A 22,953-nucleotide genomic window follows, 5' to 3' on the forward strand; every position below is an offset into this window, starting at 1 on the left:
CAACTACAGGGACAAGCGACCGTGACGTGGGAAGAGAGCCTGGATGACCCAGGCAGGACCACTCTCATCCCGTGAGCCCTTAAAGGCAGAGAGCCTTTCCCAGCTGCAGTCAGAGAAAGACACGGCCATCTGAGAGGGTCCAGAGAGATGCACTAATTGAAGCTGGAGTAAGGGGCCACCGGCCTGTAACAGTTTGAGAGGCAAGAAAATGAGAGTCGCTTCCAGGAAGGAACCTGTCCTGCCAACACGAGGACTTTAGCCCAGGGACCCTATATGACTGCTGACCTCTGGAACTATAAAGATAATAAATGTGTGTTGTCTGAAGCCACTACGTTTGTGGTAATTAGTTTCAGCAGCGACAGGAAACTCACACAGGCCAGAGGCAGAAAAGAGCTTGGTACTCTCCAGAGACCAACAGGGGCCCGTGCGGCTAGAACAGCGGGGCTGATGCACACCCAGACCTCGAAGAGACTTAAGCAAGGGAGGAACAGACGTAGGATGTGATGTACAGGTGCGATGCCCTTGGATGTGGGGTGGAGGGAGGGTTAGAAGGGCAGGTGCGGAGGGGAGACCAGTTACGGACTATGTTAGGAGCCCTCTCAGAAAAGGACAGGGGCTCAAATGAGGGTGGAGTCACAGAAGAGAGAAAGTAGTGGGTGGAGTTCAGAGCTGTCTGGAGGTGAAATCAATCAGACGTGATGACTGATTGGATTCAGGCAGTGAGAGGAAAAGAGGGATCAGGGATGGCCCCCAGGCTTCTGGCTTGAGCAGAGGCTGAGAGCAAAGGTCGAAGGAAGCTGGGAAGGAGGCGGGCAGGCCCCACCACACCCGGCCATTGCACAGATGGTCCCTCCTCCACCAGCAACGCTGATCATGGAGAAGCATCTGTCATCTCAGAAGATGAAGGAAAATCCTCTGAAAAGTGAGGACAATGTCTGTTAACAGCTTATTAGTTAGGACTCTTTTTGTGCAGGTAAGTGATAGAAAACCCAGTTCCAAGGGTCTTAGGCTAAGAATCCAGGGGGTACATCCAACCTAATCATAGCCTGATTCTGGCCTCCAGCTCCTGGCCTCACTGCCTTTGAGAGGCTCCGTTCTCAACTCCTGCCTGCCCGCAGCAGGTGAGTGTGCAGAAAAACTATTGAGATGATTCTGATTAGACCAGCCTAGATGAATCCCCATCCCTCCCCTCACCCCCAACCACCACCAGCACTAAGGAAGACACGGGACAGGGAAAGGCAGGAGCCGAACGATTGCTTGGGCCTTGATTTCCCTCCTCCGGCTGTGGTCCAAGGGAGGGAGGAGTATAGGTCTGAACAGCAGTCAGGGATGCTACCGGAAACGAGGCAGCTCACCCCCTACCCACCGTCCAGGTGTCCATGACCCCTGCACATAATTCATAGCACCACTGTGCTCAGCCCCCAAATGTACTGCTTAACAACTGAGAACTATGTGTAAAAGTGTAAAACAGAGAGGAATGAGTGGTTGGGATCATCTCTTTCACGGGTGGTTGTGCAGAGTCACAATGGGCTGCAGAACAGAAATATTGGGTTGGAGGAGCCAGGGAACTCAGGTGTCAAAATGGCAAATGACAGCTGGAGGAGACTGAATACTATGTAGGGACAGCAGAGCATTGCGTGGGCATCACTGGCTTGTCCATCCTGAGAGCCGGCACATCTCTGAGGGGTGGCCCTGGCCCTGTGGCTCCTTCTCTTGCTGCTGAAGAGCAGTGGCCAGTGGCAGAGGGTCCATCCTCCCCCAGGTAACTTGTCCCTTGATCTTAAGCAACAGACATTTCCAAACCCCCCTTTTGGGGAGGACATGGAGATCTTCGGTCAGCCTCAGAGGGCACGTGGTCTGAGCAGACATCATTTGGGGGGCCAAGTAAGGGGCTCGGATCATGGGGTGTGCCTTTGGTATGGGACAGTGTCTGAGCAGGCTGAGAACAGCGTTTCTTAGGTTCTAAGCGTCCTCTGTAGGGCAACAAAGTGGGTGTCACATCTCAGTAAAGATTCTAACAAAAGTAATTCATAGTGTTAGAGCCCTGGAGCATGGGCAGGGGACTTTTTACTCAGTGCAGCTCCTGGCTAGTTCAGACCCACAGCAAATGCTATTAGGGCCCTGGCCAGGGGCCCTCAGAGGCTAATAGTTTGCTACTCAAGCAGCCAAGGCTCCCAGACCAAGGGCATTGTGCAGCGGGGACCGTGCCTGTCCCATTCTAGGACAGGCTGGAAGACTGAACAGGCCACCCTCTCGAAGCAGCTCTTACCTAGTGATTGGTGGGTGGTGGTGGGTGTTGAGAGCTTCAGCTGTGCCCTCTGCTTTCAGGACAGCATCTCTCAGCGGTCCCAATGGGCAGTGGTGTATTGGGGAACAGGCTCTGCTGGGGGCAGGGGACAGAGAGAACACCTCAGGTATCCAACCAACCCCCCATGGCTGGTTAGGAGAGGCATTGCTCAGTGTGTATCCTTCTCTGAACATACAGGTCCCTTTGGCCTTCCTTACAGGGACCTCATTTGAAGCTATTGGGGTATCAGGGACCAGCAGCTCTGCTGATCCTGAGTCCTGGAGGCTCAATCCCCTCCCCTGCAACCCCCAGAAGCTATTACTGCTGGAGCTGTGCCCCCCGCCTCTCCTGGCTGGTTCCACTTCCAGCTCAGCCGCTGCAGCAGCCCGGCTCAGGCAGGCCCTATCCAATTCAGCCTCAGAGCTTGGAGTCACGCGCCAAGACCCTTGGGCGACAGTCTGAATAGAGGGAACAAATAACCCTGAGCTCCCCTCCCAGCTTCACCTTCCACAATGCATCTCACTTCTGAGCTGCCTTTATTTTCACACCAGAAGAGTGCTGTCTAGGGTTTACTGTCAGGAGGATTCTTAAAAATAGCGTTTCTATGGTGAAACAATGCCCCTTGTTTGAAAATACACGGAGCTTATAAAATGTGTTCCTGTGTTTTCCTGGATCGGGGCATGTTGTAGAGCCTAGGGATTTATTTACAATGAAGAAAGTGTTTTTGCGAATTGTGGTTAAACAAAAGGATTGTTTTTGGAGTGCTGAGTAAAGGAGGCATTGTTTATTACATTTGTTATTTGGGACACAAGCTGGAAAGAGACGAACTTGCAGGGAATGAGGGGGAGGTGGTGGTCATTGAAGGTAATCGTCCATTTCTTTGGGCGGGGCAAACTAGAAGTAAACATTGTCGTCTCTGTCATCCGTCCCTTCTTTCGCAACCTTACTTCACCTTCCCTGCTCCAGCCCCTGCAGTGGAGCTTGTCTCAGCTCTTGCCCGTCCTCACCCCCCTTCCCTGCGGCTGTGTCCCACTGGCCCCTCCAAGGCCCAGGAACAGATTTGCTCTGCGACCTTCCTTATCTTGCCACGGGCTCAGCTTCCAAGGAGCTCTCAGCAGTCGGGAGACGAAATGTCTCCTTCTCCTGCCCCAGGTCCCCAGGCAGTGGGGGCGCGGAGTGTGTCAAAGTTCACAGGATGAAAATAACAGCCGAATCCAAAAGCTTTCCATTGTCACAGTCATATCTTACGAGCTTCCCCAAGTGGCGAAACTGGGGCACAGAGAGGACGAGCCTATTCATGAGACCCCATCCTCTGGAGGACCCAGGCAGCAGCAAATCTGCTGTTGGGAAGATCTATCTTTACTTACTCAGGTTGTCAAGTGTCAGGCCATGAGCTTTCCAGGTGTCAAATTATACTTTTGGGGAGAGAACTAACTTCAGTTTCTGGGCGTGTGTGTAGGGGTGCAGAAAGGGGCTGGTTGGCCTAAAATATCTAGTCCTTAAATGCCAATTTAACACCTTAAAAGACCTTGAAGACTTTTCTGTCGTCCTGCAGCCCTAGTCTGGGGCAAATACCCTTTGGAAACACGAGTTGCTACGTGAACAACGCTTTGTCAGTCTGCTAACTCTGCAGGAATTTCTGGTCTGCCTTCAGGAGGAGGATTTCAGATGTGTACGCGGGGGACAGGCGAGGGGACTAGCTGATGGAGATGGTGCATGGGTTCCACTCATCACTCAGCAGTTCTTGGTTTTTTGCCCCCAGGGAAAGGGACATTTTATTCATAATGGCCCATGGAAGGCCTGCCCATGGCCTTTTAGGTCTCTCCATCCTCTTCATGCTAATTGTTTCCCCCTGCAAGCAGCGGAGGCTCCCTACCTGCTGTAGACCAAATGGACGTTGGTATCTCCCCAGACAGAATTCACGTGTTGAAACACTACACCCCAATGTGATGGTATTTGGAGGGTCGGCTTTTGCAGGGTGCATAGTTTATGAGGTGCACAAATGGGATTAGTACCCTGATAAAAGAGACCCTAGAAAGATCCCTTGCCCCTTCTTCTGTGGGAGGACACAGGGCGAAGATGGTCATTTTTGAGCCAGGAAGTGGGCCCGTACCTACAGGTGACTTTACCGTAGGCCTTGAACCTCCATAACTGGAAGAAATAATATATGGGCAATGGTACTTGTATTACAGCAGCCCAAACAAATGGGCTGAGACAGCAGCTGTGGGTATTGTTCAGCTGCCAGTGCCCTTGTTCCAGTCCAGGGCAGGCTGAAAGGCTGGGCAGGTGACCCTCCAGGGACAGCTCAGCCAACAACAGGCTTTTCGGGGTGGGGGAGATGGGAGATGGGTGCAAGTAAAACACCGATCCATTTCCGTGGTGTAAATACTCCCATTGTGGTGGAACTCAAGTTGCAGCAGAGGTAATGAACTTAGAGTTGGGGAGAGAGGCATACAATTGGTTCCTGTGTGTCAGTCCGAGATGCCCCAGCAGGCCCCTGCCAGCTGGACTGAGGCCCAGATGCCCCTGTGGTAACCCACTCATGAACATGCCTTAAGCTGGCGTCCTTCCCTTCCCGTCTTCATCGCCCACAGCCTCCCCAACACTTCCCTGGATCACCTCCCAAACAAACACTTGCACCCAAATCCTTGTTCAGGACCTCCTTCTGGTAGACTCCAAGCTAGAACTGCAGATACTACTCGCGGTTTGCTGTTGTTTGAATAAAACGGGCTGGACTCACCACTGAATGGAGAGAGGAGTATACTCTTGGTCTGGTCCCAGCCGAGCTTTTGGCCTCCTGCCCCCCAGAGCCTACATGCTTCTCTGACTTCCTCTCCACCCTCCACCCCCGTGGGCTGGCTCCTGAGCCTTCTTCACCCTGCGTCACCTCCTCCGGTGCCTCTCGATCCTCCATCATTTCCTTGGCCTGATTTCTCCAGCCTCCTCTCCAAGGCAGTTCCTGGCCTCTCTGGGCAGAAGGAACCCCTTCCTCCCTATGTCACTGAGTTGTTTGGACCTTGATTACATTTATCAAGACTCGACTTGTGTTAGCTTTATGTGGCTTTGGGACCCTCCCTCACTGTCCTGGGAGCCTAGAGGGCCAGGACCACGACCTGAACAGCTTCCAGCCCAGGCACTGGTGAGTTGTCGTCGATAAATGTTTGCCGAAATGAACTGCCCCGGCCCTGGTCAGAGTTGTGAAACCTCCAGCTTCTGCTCTGACTCTCCCCAAGTCACACCCGGGAGAGTCTTCCTCATCCAGGAGCAGGTGGGCAGGTGGGCACAGACATGGGGATGGGCCCAGGGAAGGCAGGGTTTGTTGGGGTTTTTTTGGAGCGGGGAGCATTCCTTCTTAAAGAGGAAGACACAAAGGCACGGGGAACTTTTGCCATTACCCTCAGTGTGTTCAGCACAGCAGGGAGAGGTGGGATGGAATCTCAATCCCCTAACTTTCCCTCCGATAAAAGAGCAGGGTCACCTGGCAGTCACCATGGTCCAGCGAACATCCTCTGAGGGGCAAGGTCACCGTGGGCACGTACGTCAAGTGCACACGCCTGGTAGCTTTCAGGGATTAAGAGGCTTTGTCTGAACAGCCTGGGCCCTGGGCTTGGCTCTGTCTCTGTCACAGGCTGGCAGACTTTGAACAAGTCATCATCTCCGATCACCGCTTCTGTGAAATGGGGACAATCTTGTACCTCTTTGGGTTTGGGGGACATTTGAATAAGGTGATAGATGTGAAATGTTTAGTGTTTAGTACCTGGCACAGGTAGGCATCCAAAATATATCAGCTATTATTATAATAAACATGTGGGCCTCAAGCTCTGTGCTGAGCCCAAGGAAGGACCCTTTGAATGAGATGCAGCCCCTGTCCCCAGGAAGGTCGCCGTCTAGGGGGAGAGATGGACAACAGACCCGTGGCTCCAGCGAGGGTGCGAAGGGGTTTGAGAGCCAGGGTTTCAGGAGGCTCAGGGAGCCCAAGGGAGGAGACGCACAGCAGGGGCCCCCCAGCCGGGGGCTGTCCTTGAGTTCTTCTCACTTCTGATAAAAATGTTTAGTTTGGCGAGAACGCTCTCCTTGCTGTTCGTAGGCTGACATAATGGAGGAGGCTGGCTGGGGTTGAGCGAATAATGATGGAGAAGGTGAGATAGCCGGGAGATGCCGGGGCTCTCACGCCATCTTCCCCACTCCCACCCCCCATATGACAGGAAGATGCAGCGAAGGGTCACAGAGTCCTTGCACGCTGTGCACTAAATCCTCGGCCTCCAGGAATGACAGGCTGGCTCGTCCCAGAGAGCACTTCTTGTTCAGATGGACTCTTGGACTTCCTCCCAACTACTTAACTACCTTGGGAATACATTGTAAAGGGGAACTTTCTTACTCAACTTCTAGTATCTCTTTGTGCCACAAGGAGCTAGAAACAATGTTCCATGTGGCCCCTTTAGGTCTAAGAAAACAGTGGTTTTCAATTAGTGGTGATTTTGCACACCAGGGGACGTTCAGCAGTGTCGGAGATATTTTTGGTCATCACGCTGGGATGGGGTGCTCCTGGAATCCAGCATGTAGAGGCAAGGGTGCTACTAAACATCCTAAATACCATGCACAGAACAGCCCCCACCACACAGAATCGGCAGGCCCAAAATGCTAGTGGTGCTGGGGTTGAGAAGCTCTAAGAGAATAGAAATTAAGGGGGGGTAGTGTGCATGTCAGTGGGTGCTCATAGTGTTTCCAAGTGTCTGAGGAAATAATGGCATATGACGCCACTTTGGACCTCCTTGTACTGGAATCAGATTTACTGATCAAGTCAACTAACCAGGACCATTTCCTATCAGTTTCCAGTGGGAGGCAACTGGGAAGCCTCAAGTTCGCTAGGTGACATCCATGACTCAGCGGAAGCTCACAGGTGAGTTTTATCATGATGTCCAGCCCTCCAATGGCAGCTGGAAAATCCAGCCTTCAAAGTGCCAAGCAAGACCATTGGGGCACTGTGGTGGGGGTGGAGTGAGAAGGGCAAGGAGAGCTCAAATAAACAGGCCGTCCTCCACCAAGAGGCACAGAGGATGCTAATTGGTTTGCAGGTTCATTAGTGAGCATTGGAGAGGGGCCCTCGCCCAGCCCCACCCGGCAAGCAGCCCTTTCACCGAGGAGCTGGGCTGGGATGCAGTGAAACACCTGTGTTAAGGGCTTCAATCCCAGGCAGGCAGTCGGGCCGCTTCCTGGGCAGCCCTCACAGGCCTTGGCTGCCTTTGTGTGTGTCTGGCGGTTACTGTCCTTTCCAAGTGGCCCAGCACTCCGGGGTGTTGACGCCATGCAGGCTTCTGGGTGGGGTGGGCCTCTCTGGAGTCGCTATTTGTTTTAGCCTCTCCTGCCTGCCACCGGCTCCCCCAGCCCAGCTGTAAAGACTGTCCCTCCCGGTCTGTGGCTGTAGGGCATCTCCAGTGGGGTGGGTGCAGGCGGAGGAGGCCAGAGCCCCTAACCCTGAGTGCAGGCCATCGGCACACTGGCTGTGTATCAGAGAAGCCCTCAAGCTCGTTCAAGGCACCCACACCAGAAGACCCTGGGACCCCCTATATTTGGATATTGCCCAGGAAAAAAAGTGTGGGCCATGTGGGATAACCCCCATCTTTATTCAGCCTGATCACTCAAATTGGTGGAGGTGGTGCCATTTTTTTCCAGTCATTGAATTAATTGCTCGAACATTTTTTGAGCATTTACAGTGTTCTTGACAATGTAGGGTCCTGGAGACCCTTGGGAGGGGTGGTGTTGAGCAAAGAAGGGAGGATGTATGACATGTTACGGGCGATGTGTAGGACACAGAATTCCCATCATTGTGAAGGGGAGGGTCTGGCATGGTGGGGGCGGGGCTGACACAGACCTCTGGCAGTGGAGTGAGGTGCCCAGGAGGAGGGGGACACTGTAATAATTTTCTCAGATTTCCGCCAAACTATGTGTTGCAGGTGAATACGCATGTAGAGTCAGCAGTCCATTTAAAGGGGTCGTAGGTACGATTTTGCAGGCCGTTGGTAGAACAGGTTGGGCGTGTCAGTGAAGGCTTTTTGGTGGTGGAGTAAGTCTGTCCTGTGCCTGGGGCAAGCTGTCCATCCGGTTTCTACCCATGGGCCAGTTCTGGGCCGGTTCTAGGCCACCGGAGCACCGCTGAAAGAAGGGCTTTAGGGAAGAATCTGCAAAGTGTTCTGGTTGACCCGTGTCCTCTGCCAAGGCCCCAAGAGAGTGGAGTGTGCAGGTGTGTGGCACACCTGTGCCATCCTGGGTAAAACCATGACCCTTCAAAGCAGCCCTGGGTTGTGAATTTATCCTTCTGCCTGCTGTGTGAGCTGTGGTGGGTGGGTTCACATCGGTTTTAATGGTTCTTGCTCATTAACTTGAAGCTGTGGCAAAGCTCACGTCACAGAAGACCTTGAACAAGGGGAAAGGGCTGCAGACACAATACTTCATCTCTCCCAAACACAGGGATGTGCCTGGGTTCTGCAGCTGCTTCCTTCCATCTCAGGAAGTGAGCCTCTGCTTGCTGCTTGCAGATTTCTGTGGACACTTTGCGGAGTTACGAAAACCATACAACCCTGCACGGAGGACCCCTCGGATCCTGGTTTAGAGTTTATTATTTTGCTTTCTCTTATCTTATTTACTCATTTTTTCAACACATGAAATTGTGGCTAGAGTGACTATCTGACATATTTAGAGGATACAAAATAATAGCTCAAGTGCTTTTGAAATGTGCTTGGAGAAATCTTGCCTTGAGGAGAATTTTAAGATGGATGTGTGGAATATTCATAAAAAACCTGCTACTGACCCTGGAGAGAAATTTCATACCACTCATGAGCGACTCTAGGTCTTATGTTCTTCTCTTTACTTTAAAAAATAATGTTTCTTGTTTATTTTTCTAAAAATAAAAGCAAAGTGATATGCATTATAGAAAATTGGGAAAATATAAAGAAGTATACATATGAAAATTAAACTCACCCATTTTTCCTCCATTAGGACAGTAATTACTGTTGACATTTGAATGTTTATTCTTCCCGTCTTTTTCTGTGCCTGTATAATTGACATAGATTTGAAAATAACCTTTATAAACATACACTATTTAAATTTATACCCTACTTCCCCACAACATGGTAGCATTTCCTGTGTTTTTAAATATTCTTTAGAAACAAGATTTATAGCCACTGCATCATAGTCTCTGATAAAGACTCAACACAATTCATTTAATCATTGCCCGCTTTCTCAACATTTCCCTTTTTTAAAAAGTATGAATGATGCCATATGGCAAATAGATCGATATTTGACTGCAGATTTGAATGTATCCTTAGCACAACGACTGGAAAGGGGGATTACCGAGTCCCAGGACATGAGCGTTTTTGAAGTTCTGGAAACACATTGCCACACAGTGGCCTTAGGGAAAATGAGGAACCAATCACCATTCTGGGACCACTGAATAATACCATTAAAAGTTGTGCACATAATAGTCAGAAATAGCTCACTCTGTGGCGGTTTGAAAACGTGTCCACAATTTCTCTGCTGCCTCCCCTGGAGAGGTGGGATCCATGCCCCTCCCCATGAGTCTGGTCTGGTCTTAGAGACTCACTCGTAATCGGTGCGATACCAGCACAAGCCAGGGGTGGATGAGAAGTCATCTCCCAGGCTCTGTCAGAAGAGGCCACCTGGTTGTCACGTGACACATGCTCACAGCCAGCTGTCCTGTAAGAAGTCTGTGTACCCCGCCGAGACCTCTGCTGGAGAACCCACGTGTGGAGGTCCCCACCCATGGCCCAGCTGAGCTCCCAGCCCACAGCCGGCACCAGCTGCCGGCCATGAGAATGGCCGCCCTCTGTCGGTGGTTTATTCATATCACTTGCTGACTTTTAAATTTAGCAACGAGTGTTTTCCTTAGTGATTTAAAATGCTTTTTGGTTCATTCAGAATACTTATAACACCAGTTGAGAATAATTTTCTGAGTTGCCACTTACATTTGTTTCCTTTAAAATGCTATTTTGGAAATCAAAAAATTTCTGTGTGGTCAAACTTGTTAAGTGTTTCATTTGTGATCTCAGTCATTTCCAGGTTAAAAAACGCTCCTTCGAGAGCACAGTTGTTCACCTACATTTCTGTATGTTTATTTTCCCTATCTTTTTCTCTTTTTTGTCCCCCTACCCCTGATCCTCCCTCCTTTCTTTCCCCTTTCTTTCCCATTTAACACTTAAATCTGTCTATAGCTACTCTGGTATTTGATGATAACTTGGGTTGACGGCCAAGTGTTCCAATACTACTTGTTGAATAATAAACAATTCCTTAGTCATTAAGTTATGTTGCTTGTTTTACTGTGACATGCACATACATACATGTTCTAGGGCCCATTTTAGGGCTCTCTGCTCTATTCGATTTGCTATTGGTCATTGTTCCAGTAAGATATTGTTTTAAATTCTAATAGAACAAGATATGCATTATTTTTTAAATTCTAAAATATTCTTAGCTATTTTTCATAGTTTATTCTTTTAGAAGATCCTTAAAATTATCTCTTGAATTATGTTCAGCATATAAGTTGTTGGGAAAGACCTGACATGTTTCTTTTTAAAGATTTTATTTATATTTAGAGAGAGGGGAAGGGAAGGAGAAAGGGAGAGAGAGGAACATTGATGTGAGAGAGAAACATTGATGCCTCTCACACACATCCTGACTAGGGATTGGACCTGAAATCCAGGCATGTGCCCTGACTGGGAATTGAACCGGCAACCTTTCATTTCATGGGACAATAGTCAACCAACTGAACCACACAGGTCAGGGCCAGACCTGACATCTTTATAATACTTTGGTTTTAATACCTTTCTTTATTTACTCAGACCTCTTTTGTGGCTCTCACAAGTCTTATCATTGTCACATACTTTTCTTATTAACATTATTCTTAAGTATAATGAGCTGGTTTTTCTGTTGTCTTTTTAGTTAATTAATTCTAGTATTATAGAAAAGGTATAATTTTGTGTGTTTATTTCATATCTGGCCCCTTTAAGGAACACTAATTTCTATTGTGAATTGCTTTTCTTGATTTTTCTGGCTATATAATTACATTATTTATGCGTGGAGTAATTTTATCTTTTTTTCTAGTAATTTACTGCTGATTTCTTTTTCTTGTATTATTGCATTGGCTAGTCCTTTCAAAACCATGTTGACTAATAGGGGCTATAGTGGGCAACTGTATCTTCTTAATAGTTATAGGAATCATTCCAGTGTTTACCACTAAAAGAAATTAGTTGTTTTTGGTTTAAGATAGAACATCCATATTTTAAGAATATCCTTTTATACTTATTTTAAGAATCTTTTTCCCCAAAACCAAAAATAATAATGAATTGATTGACAATTCAGTACTTTTGATAGGGGAACTTAAGAAGTAAAGACTTTAGTTGTAGTTATAGTTGATAGACTTAAGTGATTGATGCATGTAGAAAGTTGTTATTCCAGGAACTGGAATATGTGACCTATGTGACATGCAATTCAACCTTTGTGCCCCAGGGGGTCTGCATGGTAGAGGTGGTATCTGAGCCATTGTGTTCCAGGGAGGGAATGTCTGTGGTGCAGATAAAGAATTGTTGATCAGCAGGTAAAGAAATACTAGAAAAATCCCCACCAGACTGCAACTCTTATCTGATTAACTTTTTTTCAAAGCCTTTACCTACCCTTCACCTCTCCTTATAAAAAGGTTGGCTTGAGATGAGATGTTAAGATGGCTTTCAGTGTATATAACTTGCAGTCTTCTCAGATCAATGGCATCTAGGTAAAGTATCCATAAAGATTCAATCCTTGTCTCTAGGTATTGGTTCTAGTAGTGACAGGCAGCACGAACACCGGCTTTTCCAGTTTCATTTTTTGAAGGTGATCACAAATAAATAAGTGCTATATATTTGATCTATTAATACGACTAGTTGCATTAAGAAATGTAGTGATATTAATCCATCATTGTAATTCTAGCATAAACTTAACATAGTAATAGTGGATTGTTAATTTAGTTGCATGTGATGATGTTCTACTTAGAATTTGTTTTTCATCTGTATTCATAGTGAGGTTGAGCATTATTTTACTATTTGTGTGGCTGTGTTGGACTGTGTGTACATGGTCACTGCTCCTCGCTTTTTAATCTCAGTAGTCAAAAGCTTCCTTAATGAAAATCACCTACTGAGAATGAAACATAGAATAAAATTTAGGCTTTTTTCCATGGCCTCCAGGACCAACTCCTTGACTTATGTCCTAACTCTATCCACCTGGAGTCCTCCACGGCAGCCACACTGACCTTTTCGCTGTTTCACAAACAGACCAGGCCCATCCCTCCTCAGGACCTTTGCACTTGATCTTTCACCTCTGCATCACTCATTTCTCATTTTATCTAGGTCTATGCTCAGATGTCCCTTCTTTACAGAGTTCTTTCTAGACAACCCTATTTAAAATAGCCTGCCAATTTCATTCTAATATTTGGATCTCTTATCCTGCTGCATTTTTCTCCATAATTCTACCTGTATCTGATATTACATTTTGTATCTATATGTTTATTTGATATTTTCTATCTCTACCATGATGATGTGAACTTGGGGGTGGGGTGTGCAGAGAGAATATGTCAATCATAGCTATATCACCAGGGCCTAGCAATCTGCCTGGCACATGGTAGGTGAGCAATAAAAATGTTGAGTAGGTGAATTAGTGGATTCTCCATAAAAATACTTATTTGCTATTCGATTCCCTATTGTACTCTTCATCTAAATATGGGGCCCAGTGTCCATACTTGGGTGAGGTGCAACATGTCTCCCCTTCTTGCCCAGGTCCTTTTTCCCCTCTCTTCTCTGAACAGTGACTTTGTTGTTGCCCTGAATCCATGCTCATGGGTGCCCCGCCATCCTAGTGCTGTGTCACCACTTCAGGTGGGTCCCACTCCTCACTCAAGGAAACATAACTGTTCCCTGCGCCTTCACTGGGCACCGGCACATCCCTGGCACCACTGCCCATTGTGGCTCTGCTGCCTGCTCCTCTGAATACCACCGCTCATGCCACCACCAAGGTCACTTGACACCATGGTCATTTCTGTGCCCTTCACAACTTCCAGAAGGCAGGGACTTGGTCTCCCCAGTTACCTTGTGATTACCAGAGAGTCTCTATGATGTTCCATTTTTTTTTAACCAATATGAAGCCATCTAGAGAAGGGCTCTAGCATCCCATGGACCTGGACTTGAGCACTGGTTGCTAAGTAAAAGCAGGAGAACCTGGAGCAAACCACAACCTTGGTGGACCCCCAGATTCTTCTTAATCTATAAAATGCAATAAAAATGTAAGTATCATCATCATTGTTATCTTTAAAAGATGATGAAGAGGTCAGCCCATGCTGTCAAATACACCCATTCCCTCTTGCCCACCCTATACTTCACACTCCAGCTACACAAGCACATTCTACTTTTCTGTGCTATTCCCCACACCTATGCCTTTTTCCTCATTCTCTCCCTTTCTGTCATTTTTCCATGGCCACACTCCTCTATACATCCTCTAAGAGCCAGCTCAGGAGCCACCTCCTCAGAAAGTTCTCCATGATCAGCCTGCCCTCTTCCAGCACCCACAGCCACCTAGGGTTGTGATGGGTACCTGGCTAACACAGTTCACAGGGCGTGGCTCTGTCCATGCTCTGACCACTCTGTCGTTAGGTGGTCTATCTCCCTGGCTAGCCTACTAGCATCTCAGAGGCAGGGGCTATGTCTTATTCGCCTATAATCCTGGTACCAGCACCATGCTTGGCCCTCGGAAAACCCAGAGACTGCTGGATGCACTTCAGTGAATTGCATGGATTGGATTGAACACTATTTCTCTCCTGAGGGGGTGGGATCCTCTTTGGGGGTGAGGGGAACAAAAGCTGTAATGACCTGATCAGGCCAACCAGCAGAATCCGACCCAGGGACTAAGAGGAAGACAGACTGGATAGCCAAACTGCCTTCCCCTTTCAGAGGCGGGCAGTTTGGTCCGGAGGTTTCACTTTAAAAGTGGAAATGGCTCACCCTCGCAGGGCAGCCCTGCCTTCAGAGCTGGCCCCGTCTCTTTCTTTCTGATGAGGACGGCCAAGTTCAACATGCAGCAGGGATGGATGCAGAGACACACATGCCACATCCAGGCAGCTACATGCTCCCAGCTCAAAACAAGGCCCAATGGAAAGGATCAAAGGCGGCACATGGCCAGGCAGTGACAAATTTATGAAGTCCCGTCACCCACATGAAAACAGTGCACATGTTAATCTGCCCGGTGGAAATAAATCACTCTCGAGTTCCTGTAGCGGGAGGTGCAAGTCAGCTACACTTCTCCATAAAGACGTAAGGGATCCGTTCCCAGGGAGTTTTACATCTTTCACAGAATAAAGGTTTCCTTCGCGCTGGAGCCATCTAAAAGCACCTTTGTATTCCCCCTTTCACCAAACAGTCCCGCGCATGTAGCTTTCAATGAGTATACAAGCTTTGTTATTGCACCAAGATTTACAAACAAAATTGTTGGCACAGGAAAGCCTGTGGTAGGTAGGACAGACCACCCGTAAGTATGCATATGAAAGCCCAGTTGGAAAATCTCCTTATGTCAGCCAAAAGTGTGACTGCATTTCGAAAAACTTGGCTGTTCTCTTGGTGGTCGAAACAGGGAACCTTTTTGTTCATTGAATGCTGGAAAAACAAGTATGCCAAAGAGTGCCTTTTCCTAAAGGGTTTCAAAACTCCTTGCTATTTTTGCCTCTTTCTCTCTCAGGACTTGAGAACATTCAACAAACGTGAATCAGAGATGTTTTATTGTTTCGTGTGTAGTCGGAGATCTCAGACTGTGGCCAAAAAGTGTGGGCCCATTTGCCCGCCATGTGGCGTACAAAGAAGCCTCATTCTCCCGTGTCCTCTGGCCACAGGCAGGGACGAGGCTGGATGTATTCACTTTGCTTCTTGGGGGAATGGGAGAGAGGCTTGGGCACTAAATGGGAGGGAGAGGCCACCGTGCAGATGGCTGGCCCAGGCTTCCAGCACTTTCTGTGGTTATTGATGACAGAAGCTGTTTCCAAACTGGGAGAGGACTGGTAACTGGAATTGTATGAGGTTGTTACTTAATAACAACTGGGCTAACAAATTCTCCAAATGTTACATGTGTGAGATATCTATATGTATATCTATATATCTATACGTATGTATCTGTATCTCTAATGTAGTTGATGTGTTAATTGCATATATAATATGCAATCCTATATATAATGCTACATATACATATGTATGTGGATATGTAATACTTCATGTAACAGAGTTGACATAACTTCTCTGCTGTATTTTTGTGTTGTTGTCATGGCCTCTGATGGCCTGAAAGCCACTTTTTAACCAGTGGGAGGGCAGGAAGGGAAAGCTAACGGCTCCCTGTCCTAGTCCATTTGAGCTGCTGTAACAGAAACACCATAGGCTGGGTGGCTTCTAAACAACATTTATTTCTCATCGTTTTGGAGACTGAGAAGTCCAAGATCAAGGTGCTGGCAGATTCAGTAGTGTGTGTGTGGTTTTTTGTTTTGTTTTGTTTTTTAAATGAAAAAGCAATTATGTACAAAGTAAAAAATTCAGAGTACAAAAAGCTCTGCAATAAAAAATAATTCTCCCTTTCGTCCTGGGACCCCATGTCCTCTCCCCATGGCAACCCGAGTTTACAAATATTTTTAAGTGAATCCTTCCAGACAAGCTCTGTGCATGCACACGCGTGCAAACGCAACTTCAAACCATACAGCCAAACCAAACGGCAGCGTGCTGTGTTGTTCTCCATGCTTTTCTCCCTGTGATGTATGTGGGAGAGCCCCCTCTAGCACATACATCGATGTTATTCTACATTACATCACTTTCATCTACCTTATTCTTTTTGATGACTATGTAGTGTTCAGAATTGGATGTAGCACAACTTAATGCAATGGCCCTCACCACAGGGCACGTAGTTCACTGCTAGCTTTCCATTGAAATAAACAGCACTGTTATTTATCTTCCATGTGCAAATATATGTCTAGGAGACTCTCCCAGATGTGGTTCACCAGTGACGAGGGGCAAAGGCATTGCAATTTCTTCTGATTGCCATTCTCATGGTTATGATTATTATTCTGTCGCTGTCTGAAGAGGTTGCTCTGGTTTCCTCAGCCACCAGTGGGCCAAGGACGCCTCTTGCTGTCCCTTCATCAGTGTGCTGTGTTTCAAACTTTGGTCTTTGCCAATCTGATCGATGAAAAATGCCATGTTAAACGTTAAGGATTTAAAGACACTCTGGATTGTTTCTCCATTGATATTATAACACGCTAGAGCTTAAACAGCCCTTCGAGGTCATTCGGTCCAGTGTTCTCAAGGCACAGTTTTACAGAGGAGGAGGAGGAACTGCCCCCTATAGTGTTAGGTGGCAGGAGCGTACTTCCTGCCACCCCCACCGGGGCAGAGTCAGCGAGAGCTGACGCAGGGCTACTGTACATGTCCATGCCTTTGGAGTCCCTGTGCTCCCAGCAAGTGACAGGACCAAGTATTGACGCGCTGAAGTCGATGTGTCATCCTTACTCCATCATCCATCACTCTGGGAAAAGCAAATCGCATATAGGCAGAGTTTGCCGTCACACGTCACCTCAGTGACTTAATACTTGAAATTCCCCTAAGGGAAGTAGTGAGACATCCTGATCGACCACGTGAGAGAATTTCTAAAAGGTTTCTCTGCTGGGAGAGGTCAAGCATCCCTTCATTGTTTCCAAGGGGACGATTGTAAGGTATGATCCATTGACAGCCGATCATTCCTAAGAGGAAGGGGGTTTGTTTTGGGGGCAAGGGAAAGGAAAGGTGGGCAGGAGGAGGGTGAGAAGGGAAGGCTGATGGCTCCCTGTCTTAGTCCATTCAGGGAGGCTTATGAATAATGAACACTTATTTCTCATAGTTCTGGAGGCTGAGGAGTCCAAGATCAAGGTGCTGGCAGACACAGTGTTGGTGAGAGCCTGCTTCCTGGTTCATGAACAACCATCTTCTCCCTGTGTCTTCACACAGCAGAAGGGACGAGCTATCGGGTCTTTTTTTTTTTATCAGGGCACTGATCCCATTCATGAGGGCTCTACCCTCAGGACCTAGCAACCCCCAGAGGCCCCACCTCCTAATACCATGACACCGGGGGTTAGGTTTCAACACAGGAATTCTGAGGACACAAACATAAAGTCTACATCGCTCCCTGAGCAGGAGCCAGAGCCAGGCGGGCAAGGGCTCTAGTGCTGGCCTTTTTCTCATTCCTGGTGGCACTTTGGGCAAGCTACCTAACTCCTGTAAGCCTCAGTTTTCTCACCTGCAAAATGGGGACCAGCATCCCCTCTACCTTTTATGGTTTGCATGAGGACGAATAAGATAATACAAGAAAAGGGTGTGGCACAGCGTCCCACTGATCGCTGGGCCCTAGGACACGAGACGGTCTGCATCGGTGTCATTGTTTACAGTTTCCACAAGTTCGTTTCTGCCGGTCATCATCTCAGTGGCCTCTGCTCTTCCCTTTTTTTTTTACCCAAACTTTGTTTTATCCTCAGACCACTCCCCTGGACCAGGCATCATCTAAAATAGGAGTGTTATCAAGGAAAGTGACTCCCTCTTGGACAAAATAAGCCTCACTCTGATATGAAGACAGGCGAAGGGTGCCCCCTAGAAAGGCCAAGCCCCTTCTGGGGTGTGCCGAACCGGCCCTGGGAGACTTAGGGGGCACAATGGTGCGTGTTATCTCAGTCCATCCAATGACACCTGAGAGAGGGTGTCTGGCTCACCCCCACCTCTGCAGAGCCGACCACCCAAGCCCTGCGGGTCTACACACAGCACAGTATTGTTCTGAACCTGCTGACACTCTCCACTCTTGTTTGAGCTCAGAAGTCGGGCCACCTGCATGGCTGGTTGGGGTAAGCACAGCTTTTCTAGGCCGTAGGGATGCCAAGTAGAAACTGTTTCCCTCCAGTGTTTTAAATAAACAGTATCAGTCTCTCAGCCCACTTTCTTTCTCTAGGAACTGTATCCAGTCTGTGGTGTCACTCCTGCATTTCTGAAACTGGTGATTGTCGTTCTTGGCTTTGGGTGTGCAAAGGGGGGGGGGGTGTGAGAGTGTACATGTGTGTTTGTCTCTTCTTCTTAGCCCTTCTCTTTGTACCAGTGGGAGAGCCGGTTTCTAGGAGGTGTTCTGGTTTCGAGGGCCAGCAGAGGGCATGTTCTTTGTGGCCAGATTGCAGGTTAGGATTTCCATCATCTGTGTGTTTTTCAGCCTCCTCACAAAAATGTCAGGTCTTTGGATAGAGCTGAAACTGATGCTACATCCGCTCTTTTGCTAGAAAAGATTCAGTAGAGTCGATGTAAAGGTTAGTTATAGGAACAATAGCCCCTTTTCACCTCATTTTGATGTTACAGTTTCTTCTAATTTTGCTAGCACTGCCTCCCCCCAGAACCATCAGGGCTCCATCAGAGAGCTTTGAACCGTGCTTCAGGCACCTTTACAACAACACACACACACACACACACACACACGAGTACACTCACACACACGCATACCTAGCATAACGAGGACACTTCACAGCTTCAGCCTCAGAGAATCTGTTGAAACATAGAGCTAATTCTTGTTTTATTGAGACAATGAAATGTGAAGGGCGTGAGGCTGGTGGTTAATAGACCGGGGCTCTGCAGCGGGCAGTCCCCTCTGTCACTTCAGCGTGTGGTTGCCCCTCAGGGTCCCGTGGACTCATCTGCCTCACAGGACATCGGATTAGATGGTGGGGCTGGGGGCGGAGCCCCTCCATCTGTGACACACCGCCATTCCAACTCCATGCTGTGTCTGCTTCTTCCTTCTGGTTTCCTTATTGGTTTATTTGGGGTGTGTTATCATCTTTGGAGACATAAAGCAAAAGAAGAAAGTAACAGCCGTTTTATTTGTATCACCTCCGATTTATAGGTGGACTTACACATCCAGTATCTCTTTCTCTCCCTGCCCTCTTTTAAAAATCATGCTGTTGAGGCGGTAAATGTGAGGCATTCTCATGTTAAACACAAGTGCATGCACTCGACACAGGAAAGTACCGAGAGGAAAGTTAAAGTAATGAAACCCCATCTCCCCAAAACAAAAAGTCTTAACAGAAAGCGAACATTATTTCTGCCCGATGTAAATATAACCATATTGATAGACAGTAGGTAGATGGATAGACATAATTTATAAAAATGGATTTAATCTGTACATATTCTTTTAATGACAAGTAGTTAAGTTTAACTTCGAGTTTAATAAAAGAAAACCTGAATTGAAATAGAAGGTTTTGTGGGACCACAACATTTTTTGTTCATGATGTAATATTATTTTCTAAAGGAGCTCTCTAAGGCTAAAAAATTATTTCTAGCCTTATTAGCTCCTATAACTAGAAAGTCCAGGAGTGAGTATTAATTCTGGTAGCCGCTAGGCCCAGGAATGGTGATGAGAATGTTGGGTCTCTGTGTCTTGCCCTTCAGCCCCAGCTCTTGCTCTGTTTCCTTCTGGTTTGTTCCACCTCGGACCGGCTTCCAGGCAACGGCAAACATCGCCGTGGGAAACGCCACACTGACATTACGCTAAAGGAGAGCCGTCGGCGTTGTCTGCAGATGGGAGTCACTGCGTCTTCTTTGTCGAACTGCTCCTCTTCATTGTTGACAATACCGACTTTCTGCTCTGAAAGAGAGGTGCATTCGTGTTCATTGTACATTTTCCTTTCTCTCTTCCTACTAGATACCGACCTTTCATAATTACTGTGTTTACGTCACCCAGGTTTGGAGCACCCACACGTGTGATCATAATTCCCACGGCTGTTTCGTGTCGGTTTGACATAGTCGTGAATTTGGGGCTGACACTGCCAGTCACTTTAACATGGTTCCCCACGGCTGGTGTCTCATTTTGATTTATTACTCATTGGAGGTAGCTTTTTCATGAAGTGTTCATTATTACTGTGTACCTGGTGGTTTTTTATGTTGGAGACTATCTCCATGTGGCTTTTATACTTGAACCATCTCTTGCGTAGCTGAAATTTGCTTGGGGTGCTTTCTTTTCTTCAGGCACTTGTCGCTGTGCCAATGTCTTTTGATGCTGAATTTTGCAAAAGAGAATTCTGAGGCCACCTGATCCCTGTGCCCCCAAATAGGTACTTTTTAAACCTATCTTTTTGCTTGAGGAATTATTTATGTTTTCCTTTAAGTGTAACAACATAAATAGGATATGTCTTACGGTTAAGCCTCCTCCTCCAAATTTCCGTGGAATGCAGTATATTCCGTCAGTCAGTCAGTGGGGTTGGGTCTGTCTTCATTTTGGAGCCCCTTCTATACAGATATAGCGAAATGGACATACATATGTTACAGTCTCTCTTTTGGAGTACTAACTATTTTATGGTAGATTGCTTTTCTCTGACCCCTTATTTATTAGCCTTTTTCATTGCTTTAAAATCTTTGTGAATTTTTGCAAAGCTCTGTCTTTAGGTCAGTTATTTGCCATCTCTACAACAGTGATAGGAGTCTGCGTCTGACTTGACCTTGACCGTTTCTGGGACTCTTCACGTCTGCTGTCATTTCTCTTTAGCCCCAAGGACTCCCTTTAGCTTAGCATGTCGAGTAGAGCATGTCTGCTAGAAACACATTTTCTCAGCTTTTATTTATCTGAAACTGTCTTTATTTCACTTTAATTTTTTCCCCCTATATTTACTTTCCTTCGAATTTGCTGAATTTCTTGGATAAGTTAATACTTTTTACCAACTGTTGGGAAATTTGGGCCTTCCTTCACTCGAGTATGTTTTTGAGCCCTTACTCTCCCTGTTTTCCCTTTGACACTGCAATTCTAAATGATCCTTAGACTATTTGATATTGCCTCACAGGTCACTCAGTACTGATGAATTTTCTTCCAGTTTTTTCCTCTGCTATTCAGATCAGATCATTTGTATTGATTTATCTTCCGTTTATGGGCTCTGCCTTTGTGTGTAACTGAAACACCCAGGAATATGTCGTTTCACATGCTGCTGGGGCCAGGAGCTCAAATGCTGTCTCCAGGACTCAGTTCCCCTCTCTCCGCCCCTCACCTGTACCCTCAACAGAGCTCGAGCCCCATCCTCAGCTAATTCTCACTTCGTGGTGGGAAGATGGTCACCCACACCTCCCTTTGGTCTGGGTTCGAGTCCAGTAGGAATAGGAGTAAATGAATGCCTCTCAGCAGGAGCCTCCGACCCTCATGTGTCTGGCTGCATCACCATGCCCGGGACCATCGCTGGGCTAGGGGAATGGGACCCTCTCATCAGCAGGCCAGACTCAGTGCCCTCCTCCAGGTGAGGCCTGGGGTCTGCGCCACTGACGTGCATGGATCGATGGTGCAGAAAGAAGCTTCCCACAGGGAAACTGAAATAGTGTCCGCAGAAGACAGGTCACTGGACTCTAGAAGACCATAGGACAACAAATGTTCTCTGTAACAAAGTAACGTGTTGGCGGAGCGGTTGGTTTGTTCCAGGTATGTTAAAAATCAAATGTCCTGAATGCCCCTAACTTTCTGCTCATTGGCTGACCTTCGCAGTTTCTCGGGACCTAGAGGAACCGCCCCAGAAGAGTCCGTGTGAGTTTCCCAAGCAGACAGTCTGAGACACTCACAGACAGCGTGGATGCTCTTGTGGCCCGTCGACCATTTGTTCTCTGTACCTGTGAGGTAAAATAAGTGTTGAAGTTTTAAAAATTAAATAAAAAGTATTTTTAGGGCATTAAGATCAGACATTTGGATAAAAAATATTTAATATTCCTAAGAACCCTGGAACACCAATCCAAAAGAACCTGTGCACCCCAATGTTCATAGCAGCACAATTTACAGTAGCCAAGTGCTGGAAGCAACCTAAGTGCCCATCAGTAAATGAATGGATCAAAAAACTATGGTACGTTTACACAATGGAATTCTACGCAGCAGAGAGAAAGAAGGAGCTTCTACTCTTTGTGACAGCATGGATGGAACTGGAGAGCATTATGCTAAGTGAAGTAAGCCAGGTGGTAAGGGATAAATACCATATGATCTCACCTTTACCTGGAACCTAATCAACAAAACAAACAAGCAAGCAAAATATAACCAGAGTTATTGAAATAAAGAACAAACTGATGGTAACCAGAGGGGAGGAGGGAGGGAATAAGGGGGGGAAGGGGAAGGGTTTTCAGGAACTACTATAAAGGACACATGGACAAAACCAAATGGGGGTGGAAGCAAGGTAGGGAGGTAGGGGTGGCTGGGGTGGCTGGGGAGTGTGTGTGTGGGGGGGGGCGGTAAATGTAGACAACTGTAATTGAACAACAATAAAATAATTTTAAAAATATTTAATATTCTGAGCAACAGATAGAGTGCTAGGGCCAATGGAAGCCAAAAGTCTCCAGGCAGCTCAGACCATCCCTGCTCACTTAGCCCTGTTTATTTGCTTGTTTTTGTTTTGTTTTTAAGAAATGAGACTCGACTCTGGTGCAGTTCGTTTCTGCATAGCTTTCAATACTCAGAGAAATATGCAGGAGAAAAGGACTTGAGAACCGTATCTGGAATTGGGTTTTAGCAAGCCAGACAAAACTGGGAAGAGGAGATTGAGCCGCTTTGCTACGTCATATGAAAAAGAATGATTCTGTCAGACAGAG

At 47.2% G+C, this 22,953-nt stretch overlaps 1 long non-coding RNA gene across 1 annotated transcript in view; it reads left to right on the forward strand.

Moving 5' to 3' along the window:
* The first annotated feature begins 365 nt into the window (after positions 1-365).
* LOC123479266 (uncharacterized) overlaps positions 366-22,953 on the forward strand; it is a 40,343-nt gene continuing 17,755 nt past the window's right edge. Inside the window, exons 1-4 of the long non-coding RNA XR_008426712.1 lie at positions 366-511; positions 1,064-1,121; positions 7,117-7,187; positions 21,869-21,997. This is a non-coding gene — a long non-coding RNA (uncharacterized lncRNA). The remainder of the gene's footprint in view (positions 512-1,063; positions 1,122-7,116; positions 7,188-21,868; positions 21,998-22,953) is intronic.

The sequence above is a fragment of the Desmodus rotundus genome, chromosome 4 (genome assembly GCF_022682495.2).
Source record: "Desmodus rotundus isolate HL8 chromosome 4, HLdesRot8A.1, whole genome shotgun sequence".
NCBI lineage: Eukaryota > Metazoa > Chordata > Mammalia > Chiroptera > Phyllostomidae > Desmodus > Desmodus rotundus.